The sequence below is a fragment of the Sprattus sprattus genome (genome assembly GCF_963457725.1).
Source record: "Sprattus sprattus genome assembly, chromosome: 2".
NCBI classification, from domain to species: Eukaryota; Metazoa; Chordata; class Actinopteri; order Clupeiformes; family Clupeidae; genus Sprattus; species Sprattus sprattus.
Window position 1 is genome coordinate 832,104 of NC_137921.1, and position 7,500 is coordinate 839,603.

The 7,500-nt window shown below is 40.3% G+C and overlaps 1 protein-coding gene across 1 annotated transcript in view; it reads right to left on the bottom strand.

Moving 5' to 3' along the window:
* The window catches only part of slc13a3 (solute carrier family 13 member 3), a gene marked incomplete at both ends in the record, with an annotated part of 27,431 nt that overhangs the window by 9,908 nt on the left and 10,023 nt on the right, over window positions 1-7,500 (bottom strand). The window lies entirely within an intron of this gene.

Genomic DNA, 7,500 nt, shown 5'->3' on the forward strand with positions numbered 1-7,500 from the left:
TTTAACGCTATGGCCTCGTCTGGAGATATATAAACACGACTTTAACCACGTCTGGAGATATATAAACACGACTTTAACCACGTCTGGAGATGTATAAACAGGACTTTAACCACGTCTGGAGATATGTAAACACGACTTTAACCACGTCTGGAGATATATAAACACGACTTTAACCACGTCTGGAGATATGTAAACACGACTTTAACCACGTCTGGAGATATATAAACACGACTTTAACCACGTCTGGAGATATATAGACACGACTTTAACCACGTCTGGAGATATATAGACACGACTTTAACCACGTCTGGAGATATATAAACACGACTTTAACCACGTCTGGAGATATGTAAACACGACTTTAACCACGTCTGGAGATATGTAAACACGACTTTAACCACGTCTGGAGATATATAGACACGACTTTAACCACGTCTGGAGATATGTAAACACGACTTTAACCACGTCTGGAGATATGTAAACACGACTTTAACCACGTCTGGAGATATATAGACACGACTTTAACCACGTCTGGAGATATGTAAACACGACTTTAACCACGTCTGGAGATGTATAAACACGACTTTAACCACGTCTGGAGATATGTAAACACGACTTTAACCACGTCTGGAGATATGTAAACACGACTTTAACCACGTCTGGAGATGTATAAACACGACTTTAACCACGTCTGGAGATATGTAAACACGACTTTAACCACGTCTGGAGATATGTAAACACGACTTTAACGCTATGGCCAAGTCTGGAGATATAAAAACACGACTTTAACGCTATGGCCACATCTGGAGATATACAGTATAAACACGACTTGAACCACGTCTGGAGATATATAAACACGACTTGAACCACGTCTGGAGATATATAAACACGACTTTAACCACGTCTGGAGATATGTAAACACGACTTTAACCACGTCTGGAGGTATGTAAACACGACTTTAACGCTATGGCCACATCTGGAGATATACAGTATAGACACGACTTGAACCACGTCTGGAGATGTATAAACAGGACTTTAACACTATGGCCTCGTCTGGAGATATATAGACACGACTTTAACCACGTCTGGAGATACAGCCGCGGAAAAAATTAAGAGACCACTTCAAAATTATCAGTTTCTCTGGTTTTACTATTTATTGGTATGTGTTAAAGTAAAATGTACATTTTTGTTTTATTCTATAACCTACTGGCAACATTCCTACCAAATTTCAAATAAAAATATTGTCATTTAGATCATTTATTTGCAGAAAAATGACAATTGGTCAAAATAGCAAAAAAGATGCAGTGTCTTCAGATCTCGAATAATGCAAAGAAAACAAGCTCATATTCATTTTTAAACTACACAATACTAATGCTTACACTTAGGAAGAGTTCAGAAATCAATATTTGGTGGAAAAACCTTGATTTAAAATCACAACTTTCATGTGTCTTGGCATGCTCTCCACCAGTCTTTCACATTGCCGTTGGGTGACTTTATGCTACTCCTGGAACAAGAATTCAAGCAGCTCGGCTTCTTTTCATGGCTTGTGACCATCCATCTTCCTCTTGATCACATTTCAGAGGTTTTTGATGGGATTCAGGTCTCGAAATTGGGCTGGCCATGACAGGGTCCTGATCTGGTGATACTCCATCCACACCTTTACTGGCCTGGCTGTGTGGCATGGAGCATTGCCCTGCTGGAAAAAACATTTCTCAGAGTTGGGGAACATTGTCAGAGCTAAAGGAAGCAAGTTTTTCTTCCGGGACAACGTTGTACTTTGCCTGGCTGAGGTTTGTAAAAGACCATAAGGATTGAAAAAAGCGGACTGGAGGGTCTTCTAGTTCGTCTTCTCTGATGAGTCCAATTTTCAGCTTTGCCCAACACATGGTCGTCTGATGGTTAGACGGAGACCTGGAGAGGCCTACAAGCCAGAGAGTCTTGCACCTACTGTGAAATCGGACTCATCAGAGAAGACGAACTTAGAAGAACCTGCAGTCCGCTTTTTCAATCCTTATGGTCTTTTACAAACCTCAGCCAGGCAAAGTACAACGTTGTCCCGGAAGAAAAACTTGCTTCCTTTTGCTCTGCCAATGTTCCCCAACTCTGAGAAGTGTTTTTTCCAGCAGGGCAATGCTCCATGCCACACAGCCAGGCCAGTAAAGGTGTGGATGGAGTACCACCAGATCAGGACCCTGTCATGGCCAGCCCAATTTCGAGACCTGAATCCCATAAAAAACCTCTGAAATGTGATCAAGAGGAAGATGGATGGTCACAAGCCATGAAAAGAAGCCGAGCTGCTTGAATTCTTGCGCCAGGAGTAGCATAAAGTCACCCAACGGCAATGTGAAAGACTGGTGGAGAGCATGCCAAGACACATGAAAGTTGTGATTTTAAATCAAGGTTATTCCACCAAATATTGATTTCTGAACTCTTCCTAAGTGTAAGCATTAGTATTGTGTAGTTTAAAAATGAATATGAGCTTGTTTTCTTTGCATTATACGAGATCTGAAGACACTGCATCTTTTTTGCTATTTTGACCAATTGTCATTTTTCTGCAAATAAATGATCTAAATGACAATATTTTTATTTGAAATTTGGTAGGAATGTTGCCAGTAGGTTATAGAATAAAACTAAAATGTACATTTTACTTTAACACATACCAATAAATAGTAAAACCAGAGAAACTGATAATTTTGAAGTGGTCTCTTAATTTTTTCCGCGGCTGTATATAAACACGACTTTAACCACGTCTGGAGATATATAAACACGACTTTAACACTATGGCCACGTCTGGAGATATATAAACACGACTTTAACCACGTCTGGAGATATATAGACACGACTTTAACCACGTCTGGAGATATATAGACACGACTTTAACCACGTCTGGAGATATATAGACACGACTTTAACCACGTCTGGAGATGTATAAACACGACTTTAACCACGTCTGGAGATATATAGACACGACTTTAACCACGTCTGGAGATATGTAAACACGACTTTAACCACGTCTGGAGATATGTAAACACGACTTTAACCACGTCTGGAGATATATAGACACGACTTTAACCACGTCTGGAGATATATAGACACGACTTTAACCACGTCTGGAGATATATAGACACGACTTTAACCACGTCTGGAGATATATAGACACGACTTTAACCACGTCTGGAGATATGTAAACACGACTTTAACCACGTCTGGAGATATGTAAACACGACTTTAACCACGTCTGGAGATATATAGACACGACTTTAACCACGTCTGGAGATATATAGACACGACTTTAACCACGTCTGGAGATATATAGACACGACTTTAACCACGTCTGGAGATATGTAAACACGACTTTAACCACGTCTGGAGATATGTAAACACGACTTTAACCACGTCTGGAGATATATAGACACGACTTTAACCACGTCTGGAGATATATAGACACGACTTTAACCACGTCTGGAGATATATAGACACGACTTTAACCACGTCTGGAGATATATAAACACGACTTTAACCACGTCTGGAGATATATAAACACGACTTTAACCACGTCTGGAGATATATAGACACGACTTTAACCACGTCTGGAGATATATAGACACGACTTTAACCACGTCTGGAGATATATAAACACGACTTTAACCACGTCTTGAGATATATAGACACGACTTTAACCACGTCTGGAGATATACAATATAAACACGACTTTAACACTATGGCCACGTCTGGAGATATATAAACACGACTTTAACCACGTCTGGAGATATATAGACACGACTTTAACCACGTCTGGAGATGTATAAACACGACTTTAACCACGTCTGGAGATATATAGACACGACTTTAACCACGTCTGGAGATATATAGACACGACTTTAACCACGTCTGGAGATATATAAACATGACTTGAACCACGTCTGGAGATATATAAACACGACTTTAACCACGTCTGGAGATATGTAAACACGACTTTAACCACGTCTGGAGATATATAGACACGACTTTAACCACGTCTGGAGATGTATAAACACGACTTTAACCACGTCTGGAGATATATAGACACGACTTTAACCACGTCTGGAGATATGTAAACACGACTTTAACCACGTCTGGAGATATGTAAACACGACTTTAACCACGTCTGGAGATATATAGACACGACTTTAACCACGTCTGGAGATATATAGACACGACTTTAACCACGTCTGGAGATATATAGACACGACTTTAACCACGTCTGGAGATATATAGACACGACTTTAACCACGTCTGGAGATATGTAAACACGACTTTAACCACGTCTGGAGATATGTAAACACGACTTTAACCACGTCTGGAGATATGTAAACACGACTTTAACCACGTCTGGAGATATATAGACACGACTTTAACCACGTCTGGAGATATATAGACACGACTTTAACCACGTCTGGAGATATGTAAACACGACTTTAACCACGTCTGGAGATATGTAAACACGACTTTAACCACGTCTGGAGATATGTAAACACGACTTTAACCACGTCTGGAGATATGTAAACACGACTTTAACCACGTCTGGAGATATGTAAACACGACTTTAACCACGTCTGGAGATATATAGACACGACTTTAACCACGTCTGGAGATATATAGACACGACTTTAACCACGTCTGGAGATATGTAAACACGACTTTAACCACGTCTGGAGATATGTAAACACGACTTTAACCACGTCTGGAGATATATAGACACGACTTTAACCACGTCTGGAGATGTATAAACACGACTTTAACCACGTCTGGAGATATATAGACACGACTTTAACCACGTCTGGAGATATATAAACACGACTTTAACACTATGGCCACGTCTGGAGATATATAAACACGACTTTAACCACGTCTGGAGATATATAGACACGACTTTAACCACGTCTGGAGATATATAAACACGACTTTAACCACGTCTGGAGATATATAGACACGACTTTAACCACGTCTGGAGATGTATAAACACGACTTTAACCACGTCTGGAGATATATAGACACGACTTTAACCACGTCTGGAGATATGTAAACACGACTTTAACCACGTCTGGAGATATATAGACACGACTTTAACCACGTCTGGAGATATATAGACACGACTTTAACCACGTCTGGAGATATATAGACACGACTTTAACCACGTCTGGAGATATATAGACACGACTTTAACCACGTCTGGAGATATATAAACACGACTTTAACCACGTCTTGAGATATATAGACACGACTTTAACCACGTCTGGAGATATACAATATAAACACGACTTTAACACTATGGCCACGTCTGGAGATATATAAACACGACTTTAACCACGTCTGGAGATATATAGACACGACTTTAACCACGTCTGGAGATGTATAAACACGACTTTAACCACGTCTGGAGATATATAGACACGACTTTAACCACGTCTGGAGATATATAGACACGACTTTAACCACGTCTGGAGATATATAAACACGACTTGAACCACGTCTGGAGATATATAAACACGACTTTAACCACGTCTGGAGATATGTAAACACGACTTTAACCACGTCTGGAGATATATAGACACGACTTTAACCACGTCTGGAGATGTATAAACACGACTTTAACCACGTCTGGAGATATATAGACACGACTTTAACCACGTCTGGAGATATGTAAACACGACTTTAACCACGTCTGGAGATATGTAAACACGACTTTAACCACGTCTGGAGATATATAGACACGACTTTAACCACGTCTGGAGATATATAGACACGACTTTAACCACGTCTGGAGATATATAGACACGACTTTAACCACGTCTGGAGATATATAGACACGACTTTAACCACGTCTGGAGATATGTAAACACGACTTTAACCACGTCTGGAGATATGTAAACACGACTTTAACCACGTCTGGAGATATGTAAACACGACTTTAACCACGTCTGGAGATATATAGACACGACTTTAACCACGTCTGGAGATATATAGACACGACTTTAACCACGTCTGGAGATATGTAAACACGACTTTAACCACGTCTGGAGATATGTAAACACGACTTTAACCACGTCTGGAGATATGTAAACACGACTTTAACCACGTCTGGAGATATATAGACACGACTTTAACCACGTCTGGAGATATATAGACACGACTTTAACCACGTCTGGAGATATGTAAACACGACTTTAACCACGTCTGGAGATATGTAAACACGACTTTAACCACGTCTGGAGATATATAGACACGACTTTAACCACGTCTGGAGATGTATAAACACGACTTTAACCACGTCTGGAGATATATAGACACGACTTTAACCACGTCTGGAGATATATAAACACGACTTTAACACTATGGCCACGTCTGGAGATATATAAACACGACTTTAACCACGTCTGGAGATATATAGACACGACTTTAACCACGTCTGGAGATATATAGACACGACTTTAACCACGTCTGGAGATATATAGACACGACTTTAACCACGTCTGGAGATGTATAAACACGACTTTAACCACGTCTGGAGATATATAGACACGACTTTAACCACGTCTGGAGATATGTAAACACGACTTTAACCACGTCTGGAGATATGTAAACACGACTTTAACCACGTCTGGAGATATATAGACACGACTTTAACCACGTCTGGAGATATATAGACACGACTTTAACCACGTCTGGAGATATATAGACACGACTTTAACCACGTCTGGAGATATATAGACACGACTTTAACCACGTCTGGAGATATGTAAACACGACTTTAACCACGTCTGGAGATATGTAAACACGACTTTAACCACGTCTGGAGATATATAGACACGACTTTAACCACGTCTGGAGATATATAGACACGACTTTAACCACGTCTGGAGATGTATAGACACGACTTTAACCACGTCTGGAGATATATAGACACGACTTTAACCACGTCTGGAGATATGTAAACACGACTTTAACCACGTCTGGAGATATATAAACATTACTCTAAAGCAATGGCCCCACTGCCCCTCTACACCTACTCACCCACACCACACTGTCATGCACTCTTTCTAGCCCATACTCTCTGCTAGCTTTACCAACAATGTAAATACTGTATTTGCCACCATCAACCGTTTTCTGTTTCATTGCTCTACCTCTACCCTTGTAATCATAACCTTATGAGCAGACTGTATACCCACTAAGCTGGTAATAATAACCTTACAATATCACACATCTAGTGTAGTCTATCTAACGGACTCCATATCTACATCTAGTGTAGTCTATCCTACTGAGTGGAGTCCATATCTTACGTTCATATAATGCAGTTCGCATGGTTATACAATCACAAACTTTGCTCCAGAATTTAGTTGGGATTTGGATTTTATGGAAATTCCTTTTGATTGCGTAAAGAGCTCCATGTGCTTTGTCTTTCCTCCCCCGCCCTCTCTCCCTCCCTCTCTCTCTCTCTTTCTCTCTCTGTCTCCCCATCTC